We start from the raw sequence: 16282 nt of genomic DNA, 5'->3' as shown, positions 1-16282 counted from the left end.
TTATTAAGCATGGATGCCAGGCGTATCTAGCATGTGTCACTACTACACATGAATCCGTTAGCCAGAAGTTAGAGGATGTTGAAGTTGTGAGAGATTTTCCTAGCGTCTTTCCCGAAGACGTTTCTGGCATTCCACCCGATCGTGAAGTGGAATTCTCTATTGATATCATGCCGGGCACTGTTCTTATATCTAAAGCACCTTATCGTCTAGCACCTGCTGATATGGAAGAACTAAAAGATCAAATCCAAGAACTGCTAGATAAGGGTTTTATTCGCCCTAGTTACTCTCCGTGGGGCGCACCGGTCTTGTTTGTGAAAAAGAAAGATGGTAGCATGCGTCTTTTGTATTGATTATCGGGAGCTTAATCGGGTCACTATCAAAAATAAGTATCCACTGCCAAGAATTGAGGATTTATTTGACCAGTTGCAAGGAGCTTCGATATTTTCTAAAATTGATCTGCGATCTGGGTACCATCAGTTGAAAGTCAAGGAGTCTGACGTGCACAAGACAGCATTTCGCACAAGATATGGGCACTATGAGTTTATGGTCATGCCATTCGGGTTGACCAATGCGCCAGCGATCTTCATGGATCTCATGAATCGCGTATTTCAGCCGTATCTGGATCAGTTTATTATTGTCTTCATTGATGACATATTGATCTATTCCAAGAGCAGAGAGGAGCATAGTCGCCATTTGAGGACAGCACTGCAAGTTTTACAAGACAGAAAACTTTATGAAAAATTCAGCAAGTGCGAGTTTTGGCTTGATAGAGTGGCGTTCTTAGGCCACATCATTTCTAGTGATGGCGTGGAAGTTGATCCGAGTAAAGTTGAGGCAGTAAAAGAGTGGCCAGTACCGAAGAGTGTCACCGAGATTCGCAGTTTCTTGGGATTAGCCGGCTATTATCGCAAATTCATCAAGGGGTTCTCATCTATTGCAGTGCCTTTGACATCTTTGACGAAGAAAAATGCTAAGTTTATTTGGGGATCCGAGTGTCAAGACAGTTTTGACAAGTTGAAGCAAGCCTTGATATCAGCACCAGTGTTATCCATGCAATCGGGGCAAGGGGAGTATGTTCTTTATACCGACGCTTCTAAGCTAGGTTTAGGTGCAGTTTTGATGCAAAACGACCGAGTTATCGCCTATGCGTCAGGACAGTTGAAAATTCATGAAAAGAACTACCCTACTCATGATCTTGAGCTTGCAGCAGTAGTCTTTGCACTAAAGATTTGGAGACACTACCTTTATGGGGAGAAGTGCAAAATATTCACCGATCATAAAAGTTTGAAATACTTCTTCACCCAAAGGGAGTTGAATATGAGACAGCGTCGATGGCTCGAATTGGTAAAGGACTCTGATTGTGACATTAGCTACCATCCGGGGAAAGCTAATGTAGTGGCAGACGCATTGAGTAGAAAAGCAGCAGTTATCACTCATTTATCACTCCAAAGACCGTTGCAGTCCGAGATATAGCGGTTTGAGCTTGCTGTGTATGCTAGGGGCGAGGCCCCTAATCTTGCCACATTATCAGTGCAGTCGACTTTGAGAGACAGAATTCGGGATGGACAGTCTACTGATGAGCAGTTGCAAAAGTGGAGAGCAAGAGATGAAGCCAAGGGCCAGGAATTTATATTCAGTGGTGGATGGTTTAGTCCGTTATCGAGACCGTCTATGGGTTCCTAGTGACGATTCTTTGAGAGATCTTATTATGAAGGAATCCCATGACACGCCATATTCCATTCATCCGGGCAGTACGAAGATGTATAGAGATTTACAGTTGTTATATTGGTGGCCAGGCATGAAGAGGGACATTCTGAGATATGTATCTGAATGTTTGACTTGTCAGCAAGTCAAAGAAGAGCATCAGAGACCAGCAGGAAAATTGAAGCCACTCCCTATTCCCGAGTGGAAATGGGAAAATGTCACCATGGACTTTGTTGTGGGATTGCCAAAGACAGTTAAAGGATTCAATGCCATTTGGGTGATAGTGGATCGTCTTACGAAATCAGCGCATTTTCTACCTATTAAGACGACATTCACCATGGTTCAGTATGCCGACTTGTATATTCGGGAGATAGTTCGGCTGCATGGGATTCCTGTATCCATTGTTTCTGACCGGGATCCGAGGTTCACGTCGTCTTTTTGGAAAAGTCTACATGCAGCGAAGGGGACCAAGTTATTGTTCAGTACAGCGTTCCACCCTCAAACCGATGGTCAGTCAGAAAGGGTTTTTTCAGATTTTGGAAGATCTACTGCGAGCATGCGTCATTGATTTCCAAGGCAGTTGGGAACAAAAATTACCTCTAGTGGAGTTCACTTACAATAACAGCTATCAATCATCAATAGGAATGGCTCCTTTTGAGGCACTCTATGGAAGGAAGTGTAGATCTCCTATTCATTGGGACGAGGTTGGGGAAAGAAGGGATATTGGTCCAGATGTGATTGAAGAGACAGCTGAGCTGGTAGTCAAAATTCGTGATAGAATGAAGACTGCGCAAAGCCGACAAAAGAGTTATGCGGATAAAAGACGAAGGGACTTGGAGTTTGCAGTAGGCGACCACGTGTTTGTGAAGATAGCACCCATGAAGGGTGTTATGCGTTTTGGCAAAAAGGGCAAGCTTAGTCCTAGATTTATTGGCCCATTCGAGATTTTGTGAGGATTGGGACACTAGCTTATAGAGTGGCACTGCCACCCGCACTTTCTGGAGTTCACGATGTGTTCCACATTTCGATGCTGCGGAAGTACATGTCGAATCCGTCACATGTGCTTAATTATGAACCTCTTCAACTAACTCCAAATATGACATATGAAGAAAGACCCGTCCAGATATTAGCAAGACAAGAAAGCAATTGCGTAACAAAGTCATTCCAATGGTCAAGGTCAAGTGGCTGAATCACTCGGAAGAGGAAGCTACTTGGGAAACCGAAGGGGACTTGAAGAGTCGCTATTCGGATCTATTCGGTAAGTTCTAATTTCGAGGACGAAATTTTATTTAAGGGGGGGAGGAATTGTAAGGTCCAAAATTAAGACGACGTAATCCAACTGCATGCGAATCTAGGAAATTATGAAAAATTGAGTAATTAATTGATTTTAGATGCTAATTAATTATGTGACATACTTGTTTATATGCTAAATGAGATTTATTTGTCATCATGCATAAAAAAATGTATTTTAGGAATATTCAAGTGACGATCGAGGAACGGGGACCGAGGGCTGAAGAAAACGTAAAATATTTTTATTAAATAATTTTTTTTAATTATTTAAAAGATGGTCGATGCTTTTTAGTATTTTGGAAAATAAAGGGTTTTTGAGGTGATTTTATACGCCGGGACGTAAATTTTATCGGTGTTGGTTCTTCAACTAAAATACGAACTTTTTGGCAACTCGGCTAATAAATTCACATGTTTAATTAATCAAAACTTTGGTTAAAATTTTATTAATCCTAATTAAAGCTAATGGGCTTGAATTTTGTGGCTTAATAGGCCTAAAGCCTACTTAGTTAATGAATTAGTATTTAAAGTGTTAATTATATCAAAACCCTATTCTACTTCATGATCATAATCGGCCACCAACTCTCAATAATCTGAAACTCTCCACCACACACACACAACCTCACGGCACTTCACTCAATTTGGAGAGGATTTCGAAAAGGCAAGCAAGATCAAGCCATCGTCGCGTCCCGTTCTTCGTCGTCAACGGATTTTCAAGCGTATAAAATGCAAAGGCACGCCATACATCTCCTTTTCTCATCCATCATATCATATTATTGATTGAATTATTGTGTGCATGAAGAACATGAAATATTTTTCAGAATTTTCGGTTTATGGCATGTATAAATGAGAAAACATGATTTTTGAATACAATAACTTGTATATTATTTGGTTAAGGGGATGCCATGACATAAGGAAGGATCAAGAGTGGTTTACACTTGTTTTAGAATCACACCAACTCACCTTAATCACCACGAAAAGTTACGGCAGAAACAAAACACCAAGCAGCGCGAGTTGCTGTCTTGGGTTGAGGGTTTGGGTTTTCATTGCAGGGGGTTGGGGTTGGGTTGGCTGGTTCCAGGGGCTAGCCAAGGTCACGAGGGAGTCAAGGAGTCCTAGCCAAGCTAGGACTCACGGTCAGGGCAGGGGAAGAGTCCTAGCTATGCTAGGACTCCACCCGAGAACCATGCACAAGTTGGTGCAGGGTTTACGCACGGGTCCAGGGGATGAGGGGCTCAACTCGGGGTCACGGGCTGGGCTAGGGTGGCTCACTAGGGTCCTAGCGTGGTGCACAATAATTTGGTTCAGGGGCTGGGGCGTCGGCTTAGGGTCTAGACACCAAAATCGTAGAGTCCATGAAAGCTGAAAGTCTCGGCCAGCATGGGGTTACTTAGGAAGCTGTCGTTTTTGTGGTTTGGGCTGGTTTCTTGGTGAGGTTAGAGTCCAGTAGGGTACTTCAACATGTTGGGCAGGTTCAAGTTTGATATTGCTTGGGGGTAACTCGTGAAAATCGAAAGTTGACTCGGGGTCGAAGTTTAGGTGTCGAATAGGGTATTTAAAAGAAGAAAAAAATTGGAAAACGGCTCACGGGGGTTGTGTCGGGGTCCATAAGGGCTAAAATAATATAAAAAGACTAAATTTAGAATTTAGGAATTTATATTAAAGTTTGGTATTTTTCGGGATTAAAACACCGTCAAAATAATTAAGAAAAGATAATTGAAAAAGTCTAACATTTAAGCCAAATAAAATTATGAAAAAATTCACGTAAGCTTAAATAATTATTTGGGACATGTTAGAGGCATGAAATCAAGGAAAAAGTCGAAAAGGTAAAATTTTACGTCTAGGGGTAAAACGGTCTTTTTGCACCTAGAGCATAGTAAACGTCATGGCAGTGCCCTAAATGCTATTTTTATGAAAATATGATTATTTTTAAATGTTTATGAATTATTCATGATTAAATGATGATTTTTAAATGTCTAAGGGATTTTTATGATTTAAGAAGACATTTAAAATACATGTTGCATGCTTGGTTTCAAAAATGAAAAACGTAATGATATTCATGATTTTTTTTAAGTGATGTGAATGAAAAATGTTGAAGGATGTGAAATAATTGTGACTAATTCGTTAATGTTGGCGACATCGTGAGGGTTATGGTCCCAGTGGGAGCCCGACGATCGTGTTTCCATCATTGAGAATATGTGGTAACGGTTTTGTGGTAACGGAAGAATGGGAATATCGTGGGGAAAAGGCCCCCGAGGGAGCCCATTTATGGGAAAAAGCCCCAGAGGGAGCCCCGACGATCGTATTTCTATTCGAATCATGATAGGCCAGGGCCCAGTTGACCGGTGAGAGTGTTGCTGGTGTCCCCCGCCGCCCAGTACTGTGGTTTTATGTAGATGGATCCATCGACCCTCATGAGCATGATCAGGAAAGTCACAATTAACGATCTGAATTCAACAAAAGGAAAAGGAAAAGGAAAAATGTTTATGATCATGAAAAATGTTTTATGTCATGTCATGTTGAGGAAAAAGGGAAAATGTTAAGGTTTATGATTGCATGTCATGAAAAAGTATTTTATGAAAATGTTTATGTTTAAAGTTTTATGCATCATGAAAATATTTACAAAAATGTTTATGTTTATGCATCTTCATGAAAATGATATTTTAAGTACAAATATTTTTCACCGTTATATGTTGACTGTATTACGTATTACTCGTTATCAAGATTATGGTGTGTTGAGTCTTTAGACTCACTAGGTGTGATGTATGCAGGTGGTTTTGAGGGAGGACTTGATGAGTGATTTGACTGGACTTGAAGACGCACATAACCCGAGGACCAGCGCTACATTTTTCGCATTATGCTTTATGATTTTATTTAAAGATTTTAAGACGATTTACTTATGCTTTTGAGAGATTTTGAGAGGTTTAGTATGGGCTTTACTTTTCAAATTTATTGATTTTTAGGTTTGGCAATCATGCGACGATTTTATTTTATGACCATTGCACTTGATTTTTAAAATGCTAGATGGTTGGTATTTTATTTTAAGGGTTAAAATATTTTATAAAAATATTTTAGTGAAAGCCGAGAATTTTAGAGAAAGGAAAAAAAAAAATTTTTTTAGTGCTTTTAAAGCAATAAAAAGAGCAGGACGTTTCAGTATATGGTCCATATATGATGTTCTTGACATGTTAGACATCGTAGAACCGAAGACAGATTGAAAAACAGACTGATTATAGAATTGTTATGAATTTCAGAGTTGATTGGGTTGAGATATGATATCAGATGTGTATCGTTATTGACCATGAGTTGCAGGAATTGATATGTATCGATTTGTATGGCTGGGTATATTAAGATTGTGCAGTTATGCTGTTGAAACAGAATTTGATTGAGTTCTGATTATATCCAGTATTGATTGAGGAAGGTATTGATATTGTATTCCATCGATATTGTCATTACCAGATTGATATTGACAGGCTGTGAATCCGAGACTTCGACAGAGTTAGATAGAAAGAAAGAAAGGTATAAATAAATGTTGATTCGGGATTGCACAACTCGAGTTAGCTTTAACTTGAGTTTCCCAAAATCACATATTGAATGATTATTGCATTTGATATTTGCAATGCTTGATATTGATATGCTTATTCTATTGATTATAGCAAAGCATGAGTCAGAGTTGGGCAGACCCGCCTAGTCTTGGTAGAACTTCCATGGCAGAACCGCCAAGTCACTGGACTTTTGGATATATATCGATAGACCTGAGGAGAAGACCGACTCCTATTGCAGATCTTTGATATAGACAGCCAAAGTCTGGGACTAAGAACGTACCACCATCTACCTGGGGTAAAGTAGTTGGGAGAACGTTGCGTTCTTATTCAGATCGGGATCCCTAGATTAGATTGAGTCGAGTCAGAGTCTAGGAGTCACAGAGTGTGATTCAGAGTTGGTATTGATACATATTGTTTAGATTTGATACATGTTATTGATATGTGTTTCATGCTTTTATATATGCTTTTATATGACTGCATGTTTACATTGTTTAGACTGAGATATTTATCTCACCGGAGTTATCCGGCTGTTGTCGTGTTTGTATGTATGCATGACAACAGGTGGTACAGGTTCAAGGTGGAGGAGATGAAGGGAGATCGTGATTAGAGTGGAGACTACAGACTTGATTAAAGATAGGGTTTGGACACTTGAGATTTAGATGTTAAATCTTAGTTGAATGATTGTATGTAGTACAAGACTTGTACCTTTATACTGATATGTATATTATATTGAATTCCATTACGTTCCGCATTTCATATTGTATTTAAAAAAAAAAAATTAAACCCTGTTTATTATTAGTGATTAAATTGTCCCAAATGATGATTAAGATTATGATTAGCGTCCGGGTCCCCACAACAGGTGGTATCAGAGCGATAGATCCTTTAGACTGAGATAGGAGCTAGTGAGCGGGGTAGATTGAGTTTCCTTCCAGCTTTTGATTGCTAGCATGTTCTACTGCTTTATAACGCATGTTTACCTGGTTATCTGATTTGATTTGGTAACGTGTTTTATTGAGAATGAATCAGAACCGATTCTTGATCAGCAGTAAGATGATCAGAGGAGGACCGAAACAGATATGTTGTATTTGGTTACTAATCCTTTTGGTAATCAGATATGCCTCCCAGAAGAATACCAGAACAGGGTAGTACTTCGAATCCTCCAATGGATGTTACACCAACACCGATGGAAACACTGTTAAAGAGGTTTCAGTCATTTAAACCGCCAACCCTGAAAGGAACAGAGACTTTTGTTGACTGTGAGAGCTGGTTAGATGACATTGAAATGCTGTTTGAATCTTTGGACTACACCGATGAAAGGAGAGTGAAACTGATAGGGCACCAGTTACATGATGTTGCAAAGAACTGGTGGGTTACAACCAAGCGGGCCTTGGAGCATCGAGGTACAGCTATTACCTGGAACGTATTTAGAACTGAGTTTTATCAGAGATTCTTTCCAGTGTCGTACAGGAAGGATAAGGGAGCGGAATTTGCAAACTTGAGGCAGGGTCAACTGAATATTGAGGAATATGTGACCAAGTTTTCTACCTTGTTGAGATTTGCTCCACATGTGGCCGAGAATGAAGAAGCTATTGCTGATCAGTTCATCAATGGTTTGAACCCCGAGATCTTTACATTGGTGAACACAGGGCGACCGAATAATTTCATTGATGCCCTGAACCTAGCCAAAGGAGCAGAAGCTGGTCTGATTCGACAGAAAGGAGCTTCCTATGTTCCTCCAGCACCGAGACCCCAGCAACCACCTCCCAGATTTGAGGGTGGTAACAGCAGTAGTGGAAAGAAGGACTTCTTGAAAGCTAGAGGAAAGCAATTCAAGAAATCAGGGAGCAGTTCATCTAGCTCGGGTGGTTCTCGACAGAGCCAAAGCTATACTGGAGTGTACTGCAGAACCTGCGGAGGGAGACATCCGACCGAGCAATGCCAGGGAGTGACTGGTAGTTGTAACGTCTGCAAACAGCAGGGACACTTTGCTAGGGTGTGTCCACAGAGAGGTTCCCAAAGATCCCAGGGAGCCGAATCATGTGGATCAGCGGCACAGACTGATATTCGACCCGCTGCTGTTCATTCGTTTCAGCCAGCCCGAACTCAGTCACAGCAGAGGCCTGGAGGTAGCCAGACAGTGAGCCAGCCTCCTAGACAGCAGGCCAGAGTATTCGCTTTGACAGAGGAGTAGGCTCAGGAGGCACCAGATGATGTTGTTGCAGGTAACTGTTTTATTTTTGGTTACCCGGCTTATGTATTGATTGATACTGGTGCTTCTCATACATTTATTTCTGAGAAATTTGCATTGAGTCATGCTTTGCCTATTGAGTCATTATTGTCTGTAGTGTCTGTCTCTTCTCCGTTGGGGACAGGTTTACTATCAGTGAATTTTGTAAAACATTGTATACTACAGTATGATGGGCATGAGATTGAATTAGATTGCATCGTACTTTGATTGTCTGATTTTGAATATATTATCGGGATTGATATGCTGACAAAGTACAGAGTGACTGTTGATTGTTTCCACAAGATTGTGAGATTCCGACCAGATATGGCTGATGAGTGAAAATTCTACGGTAAGGGTTCTAGATCGAGAAATCCTTTGATATCCGTATTGTCTATGACTCGATTGTTACAGAAAGGAGCAGAGGGATTCCTTGTGTATTCAGTTGATTTACTGAAATCGAGTCCATCATTGGCAGACCTGCCAGTGGTGTGTGAGTTTGCTGACGTCTTCCCAGATGAGATTCTTGGATTACCTCCGATTCGAGAGATCGAATTCAGCATTGAGTTAATGCCAGGTACAGTTCCGATTTCGAGGGCTCCGTACAGAATGGCACCGATTGAGTTGAAAGAGTTGAAAGAACAGTTGGAAGATTTACTAGCCAAGGGATATATCAGACCAAGTGTGTCTCCTTGGGGTGCTCCAGTATTGTTTGTGATGAAGAAAGACGGTTCGATGAGACTCTGTATCGACTACCGGCAACTGAACAAGGCTACGGTAAAGAACAAATATCCTTTGCCTCGTATTGATGATTTATTTGATCAGTTGCAGGGTTCATCTGTATATTCCAAGATCGATACCATTAGCTGAGAGTCAGAGATTTTGATATCTCAAAGACCGCATTTAGAACTAGGTATGGACATTATGAATTTATTGTCATGCCATTTGGTTTGACGAATGCACCGGCTGTATTTATGAGGTTGATGAACCGTGTCTTTCAGAGGTATCTTCATGATTTTGTTATTATATTCATTGATGATATCTTGATTTATTCGAAGAATATGATTGAGCATGTTGAGCATTTAAGAACTGTGTTGGAAATCCTGAGGGCTGAAAAATTATATGCTAAACTGTCAAAATGCGAGTTTTGGTTGAGACAAGTTGTATTTCTGGGGCATATTATATCTGGAGATGGTATATCAGTTGATCCCAGTAAGGTTGAGGCAGTGATTTCTTGGCCGAGTCCAGCTTCAGTACCCGAGATTCGTAGTTTTATGGGTTTGGCAGGATATTATCGATGATTTATTAAAGATTTTTCCAGTATTGCCAAGCCGATTACACAGTTGACTCAGAAAAATGCTCCATTTGTTTGGTCTGAAGAATGTGAGACCAGTTTTCTTGAGTTAAAGAAAAGACTGACCAGTGCACCGATACTGACTATCCCATCAGGTACTGGTGATTTTGTGGTTTATTGTGATGCATCTCATCGAGGATTGGGTTGTATTCTGATGCAGCGAGGACATGTCATTGCTTATGCCTCAAGACAGCTGAAACCACATGAGACTCGTTACCCAATTCATGATCTTGAATTGGCGGCCATTGTCTTCGCTTTGAAGATATGGCGACATTATCTATATGGTGAGAAGTTCGAGATCTATTCTGATCACAAGAGCCTGAAATATTTATTTTCACAGTCAGAATTGAATATGAGACAGCGAAGATGGCTTGATCTGCTTAAAGATTTTGATTGTGAAATCAAGTACTATCCGGGAAAGTCTAATGCAGCAGCAGATGCACTGAGTCGAAAGGTATGTTCTTTATCTTTATCGACGATTGGTGTTTCCAATTTGATAGAAGATTGCTGTTTGTCCGGATTAGTATTTGAGACAGATTATAGACCGCTGAGATTATATGCTGTTCAAGTTGAACCAGAGCTGATTTTGAGAATTAAAGCGGCTCAGAAAGTTGATCAGAATATTCAGAATTCGATATCGATGGTTAGAGCAGAGCATCGATCTGAGTATCAGGTACGGGATAGTGTACTGTATGTGAATGATCGTCTGGTTGTGCCGAATGTTTCAGAGTTAAAACGACATATTTTGTCTAAAGCACACAACAGTCGATTCAGTATTCATCCTGGTGGCAGAAAGATGTATAATGATTTGAAAAGACAGTTTTGGTGGAAACAGATGAAAGCTGATATTGCTGAGTTTGTATCCAAATGTCTGAATTGCCAGCAGGTGAAAACAGAAAGAAAGAAACAAGGAGGACTGTTACAGAGTCTAGCTATTCCTGAATGGAAGTGGGATCACATTTCCATGGATTTTGTAACGAAGCTACCAAGATCCTCCCAAGGTTGTGATGCGATTTGAATCTGCATGTTTTATTCCGTACAAGATGATGTACCGACATGACCAGATAGCAGAAACTTATGTCCGAGAGGTGTTCAGATTACACGGAGTGCTGAAATCGATTGTATCAGACCGTGATCCTCGGTTTACTTCGCACTTCTGGCAGAGTTTACAGCAGGCTCTAGGTACGAAATTGAATCTGAGTACCGCATATCATCCACAGACCGACGGACAGTCAGAGCGGACTATCCAGACATTGGAGGATATGCTGAGAGCGATAGTGCTTGATTTTAGCACTAGTTGGCAAGATGCCTTGCCACTTTGTGAGTTCTCGTACAACAACAACTATCAGACGAGTATTGAGATGGCTCCTTTCGAAGCGTTGTACGGTAAGAAATGCAGATCCCCTCTGTATTGGGACGATACCTCTGAGGTCCCTGAGATTGGACCTGATATGATCAGAGATATGACTGAAAAAGTTAAGCTAATTCAGAAGAGAATGAAGGCAGCCCAGGATAGACAAGCCAAATATGTCAATGTTTGACGTAGACCGTTGGTATTTGAGGCAGGAGACCGAGTATTCTTGAAGATTTCACCTTTCCAAGGAGTTGTCAGATTTGGCAAGAAAGGAAAATTGTCTCCACGATATATTGGGCCATATGAGATTCTTGAAAAGATAAGAGATCGTGCCTATCGATTAGCCCTACCGCCTTCATTATCTGGGATACATGATGTCTTTCATGTATCATTATTGCGGAAGTACATGCCAGATGCTTCACATATTATTCAGCCAGACGAGGCCGAATTGGACGAGATATTGAGCTATTTTGAAAAGCCGATTCAGATTCTTGATCGGAAGGAAAAACAGCTCAGAACGAAAACTATTCCACTTGTGAAAGTTCAGTGGAGTCGTCATGGCATTGAAGAAGCTTCCTGGGAAATTGAATCAGACATGATGTGGGGACCCGGACGCTAATCATCTTCTTAATCGTCATTGGGACTAATGTAATCAATTATAATAAACAGGGTCTAAATTTTTTTTTTAACATGCGGAACGTAGTGAAATAAAACATTTATATACATCTCAGTATTAAAAGTACAAGTCTTGCATTATATACAATCAGTCTCAACTAAGGGTTAACAACTATAGAGCAAGTGTTTAAACCCTATCTCTAGTCCAAGTCCGTAGCCACCACTCTAATCTCGATCTTTCTTCACCTCTGTGACCCTGAACCTGTCCCACCTATTGCCATGCACACATACAAACACGACAACAACCGGACAACTCCGGTGAGAATAAAATCCCAGTATAAACAATGTATCAATGCAATCATATAACACATATATAAAAGCATAAAAAAACATTAGCACATGTATCTAATCTGACTACATGAATCAATACAAATCTGTATTTAAATCAATGACTCGTTATCTCATCTCAACTTATTTCTAATCTAGGGATCCCGATCTAATTTAGACTTTGGCATGCTGTATCGAATGTCTACAATAGAAGTTGATCTACATCTAAGCTCATCGATACACCGTAAGTCTAGAGTCTTCGCTGTTCTGTCAAAGACTCGGCGGTTCTGCCCTAGCTAGGCTGATCTGCCCTAGACTCGGACTCTTGCTCTGCTATAAATTCAATAGACTAAACATATCAATTTGATAATTTGCAAATATCAATGCAATAAAATAAAGTATGTGATTTTGGGAAACTCAAGTCAAACCTAACTCGAGTTGTGCAATCCCGAATCAACATTTATTTATACCTTTTATTTTGTCGCTCTGATACAATCGAAGTCTCGACTCAAAGCCTGTCAATGTTCAATCTGGCAATGACAATATCAATATACTGTATCAATATTCTATTCAAATCAAAACATCCCCGTCTTATCAAATTCTGACGGTACAACAGTACAATCTTGCGATACCGGTGATACCACACCAATATATACTAATTCCAATAACTTATAATCAACCACCGTACGAATCTGACATCACATCTCAGTCAATTTAACTCTGAAATTCATAACAATTCCATAATCAATCTGTTTCTTAATCTGACTTCGATTCTATGATGTCTACTATGTCAAGAACACTATATATGAATCGTATATGATTCTGGACATAGCATAATTTCAAATCTTAACAAAACGTAACAAAACTTACGTTCTGTTGTAGCTGTTGTTTTTAGGAACACGGTGACGTACTCGGATTCAAATTTGGACAGACGGATAGATCGCAATTCGAATTGAACGTAATTCCCCCGGTGCGCGACATTACTGGCGCATATGCGCGATGTCTTCTGGACCTCTCTTGCATAGGCTCGCGCACATGCGCGACATCTTCCGCGCAAATGCGCGACATCTTCCGCGCATGTGCGCCAATGCTACTGTCCTCGCACATCAATTTTCACACGTGATCTCATTTCGTGTCTCGGTTAGCCCTTTCATAATTATCTCGATTAAAAATCAATAATCGTAATTTAACACGGTATAAAATCTCGGGCATTACATTTCTCCCCCCCTAAGATACGATTTCGTCCTCGAAATCACAGGCATTCAATTATATCAATAGGGAGTATATACAGAAACGGTCTAAAAAGTTTACATTATCGAAACAACTCAGGGAATTCTTCTCATATCTGATTCAGTTTCCCAGGTTGCTTCTTCAGTGCCATGACGAGTCCATTGAACTTTCACAAGTGGAATGGTCTTCGTTCTGAGCTGTTTTTCTTTACGATCAATAATCTGAATCGGTTTTTCAATATAGCTCAACGTCTCATCCATTTCGGCCTCGTCTGGCTGAATAGCATGTGAAGCATCAGGAAGGTATTTCCTTAATAACGATACATGAAAGACATCATGTATCCCAGATAATGAAGGCGGTAACGCGAGTCGATATGCACGATCTCCTATCTTTTCGAGAATCTCATAAGTCCCAATATATCGTGGAGACAGTTTCCCTTTATTGCCAAATCTGACAACTCCTCTGAAAGGTGAAATCTTTAAAAATACTCGGTCTTTTGTCTCAAATACCAATGGTCTACATCGAAAATTGGCATATTTGGCCTGTCTGTCTTGTGTGCCTTCATTTTCTTTTGAATTAGCTTCACTTTTTCTATCATATCTCTGATCATATCAGGTCCAATCTCAGGCACTTCAGAGATAACATCCCAATAGAGAGGGGATCGACACTTCTTTCCGTACAATGCTTCAAATGGTGCCATCTCAATATTCTTCTGATAGCTGTTGTTGTACGAAAACTCACAAAGTGGCAATGCATCTTGCCAATTAGTGCTAAAATCAAGCACTACTGCTCTCAGCATATCCTCCAGTGTCTGGATAGTTCGCTCTGACTGTCCATCAGTCTGTGGATGATATGCGGTACTCAGATGTAACTTCGTACCTAGAGCCTGCTGCAAGCTCTGCCAGAAGTGCGAAGTAAATCGAGGATCACGGTCTGATACAATTGACTTCGGCATTCCGTGCAATCTGACCACTTCTCTGACATAGATCTCTGCCATCTGGTCAAATCTGTACGTCATCTTGTACGGAATAAAACATGCGGATTTGGTCAATCTATCAATCACGACCCAAATCGCATCACAACCTCTGGAGGAACGCGGCAATTGTGTCACAAAATCCATGGAAATGTGATCCCATTTCCATTCTGGAATGGACAAACTCTGTAATAATCCTCCTGGTTTCTTTCTTTCTGCTTTCAGCTGTTGGCAATTTAGACATTTGGAAACAAATTCTGCAATATCAGTCTTCATCTGTTTCCACCAAAACTGTCTTTTTAGATCGTTGTACATTTTTCTGCCGCCAAGATGAATACTAAATCGACTGTTGTGCGCTTCTGACAATATCTGTCGTTTCAAATCTGAAACATTCGGCACAACCAGACGATGATTCACATACAAGACGTTATCACGTACCTGATACTCCGATCGATGCCCTTTTCTGACCATCACTATTGATCTTTCTACATTCTGATCAACTTTCTGAGCCGCTTTAATCCTCATAATCAGCTCTGGTTCTACTTGCACCGTATAAAGTCTCAACGATCTATAATCTGTTTCAAATGCTAATCCAGACAAATAGCAGTCTTCTATCAAATTTGAAACACCGATCGTCGACAAGGATAAGGAACATACCTTTCGACTTAGTGCATCAGCTGCTGCATTAGACTTTCTCGGATAGTATTTGATTTCACAATCAAAATCCTTAAGCAAATCAAGCCATCTTTGTTGCCTCATATTCAATTCAGATTGTGAAAACAGATATTTCAAACTCTTATGATCAGAATATATCTCAAACTTCTCACCATAAAGATAGTGTCGCCATATCTTTAATGCAAAGACAATGGCTGCCAATTCAAGTTCATGAATTGGATAACGGGTCTCATGTGGTTTAAGCTGTCTTGAGGAATAAGCAATAACATGCCCTCGCTGCATCAGAACACATCCCAACCATCTATGAGAGGCGTCGCAATAAACCACAAAATCACCAGTACCGGATGGGATAGTCAACACCGGAGCACTGGTCAATCTCTTTTTCAACTCCAGAAAACTGGTCTCGCATTCTTCAGACCAAACAAATGGAGCATTCTTCTGAGTCAGCTGAGTAATTGGTTTAGCTATACTCGAGAAATCTTTAATGAAACGACGGTAATATCCCGCTAAATCCATGAAACTGCGAATTTCGGGCACTGACGTTGGTCTTGGCTAAGAAATCACGGCCTCAACTTTGCTGGGATCCACTGATATCCCATCTCCGGATATAATATGCCCCAGAAATACTACATGTCTCAACCAAAACTCGCATTTCGACAGTTTAGCATATAATTTCTCAGTCCTTAAAATTCGCAACACAGTTCTTAAATGCTCAGCATGCTCACTCATATTCTTTGAATAAATCAAAATATCATCAATGAATATAATCACAAATTCATCGAGATATTTCTGGAATACACGGTTCATCAATCCCATAAACACAGCTGGAGCATTCGTCAAACCAAATGGCATGACAATAAACTCATAATGTCCATACCTGGTTTTAAATGCTGTTTTCGAGATATCAGAATCTCTGAGTCTCAGCTGATGATATCCCGATCTTAAATCAATTTTGCAATATACTGAAGGACCCTGCAACTGGTCAAACAAATCA

Source organism: Primulina tabacum, chromosome 6, assembly GCF_025594145.1.
Source record: "Primulina tabacum isolate GXHZ01 chromosome 6, ASM2559414v2, whole genome shotgun sequence".
NCBI classification, from domain to species: Eukaryota; Viridiplantae; Streptophyta; class Magnoliopsida; order Lamiales; family Gesneriaceae; genus Primulina; species Primulina tabacum.
The sequence above is the reverse complement of the archived record's forward strand: the minus strand, read 5'-3'. Positions refer to the sequence as shown.